Consider the following 1,057-nt stretch of genomic DNA (forward strand, 5'->3'; position numbering starts at 1 on the left):
GTCAAAACACTGAAACAGTGAAAATTGGTTATTGAAAATTGAAATGCCGACATGCCAAAATGCCAACATGCGTTTTTAAGGAATTTTTGCCCCAAAACAGACTTGTTCATATTTTACCATCCCAGTGGACCTGGAGGGTTAATATGCCTGGGGACACGGAGCGAGAGTGTCCATGTCTAACATTGTCAATATTGACACCAAAAAAAACAGAAAAACTCATGTCTGTATTTTGACATGTCGGCATTTGAAATGTCGGTCTTCTGACTATGTCTGCATTTTGAACATGTCAGTATATTGAATGTTGGTATTTTTACCATGTCAGTATTCTGACTTTATGTCAATGGCTGTTGGGAATATTACTGTCCATACTGTATCCATTGGTAAATCATACTAAACCCGTTCTCCATTGTGCTTCATCTGCAAATTTGTGTTTAAAAATAATTCCTGTACAGTTAAACTTGCAGCCCTGTGTGTGTTATTTTGCTACATTTGAGATGCAAATACATATGACTTTTAAAGAAAAATGTGGTGGGCTACTGTACTCATCTGAAAGCATCTCAGTCATGCCGTATGGCATATAGACACCAGGAGTACGAGGACACATCTGTATAGCATTTGTACAATGGAGTCACAATGTTGTTTTTTTATAACTGTGTTATTTTGTCTGTACTGCAAGGAAACTACAGCTTTTCATATTGTAGAATAGATCAATTTTTGTAGGCTTAATTATTTTGTCATTATGGTAGTACTGTGTATATATATATATATATATATATATATATGAAAGATAATAGTTACAATTAGTATGAATGGTGTTATAAATGAATGGTGTTATAATTTGTCAAGCACTTAACCCTTTATTCACATTCATGCCAGAATTGAGGAGTGCTAATTGTTAAATTAGTTGTCTTTCAAGGCTTGTCACCTCGTCTAGGACTTTTGTGCAGCATTTTTACCCTCCCCTTTATACTATAGAAGTGCTATTTTTTTGTCGATTTCAATTTTATATGTACTGGTGTGTTCTCATACACTATGGCTTCAGTTGCATCAAACAGCC

This window comes from Pseudophryne corroboree, chromosome 2 (assembly GCF_028390025.1).
Source record: "Pseudophryne corroboree isolate aPseCor3 chromosome 2, aPseCor3.hap2, whole genome shotgun sequence".
NCBI classification, from domain to species: Eukaryota; Metazoa; Chordata; class Amphibia; order Anura; family Myobatrachidae; genus Pseudophryne; species Pseudophryne corroboree.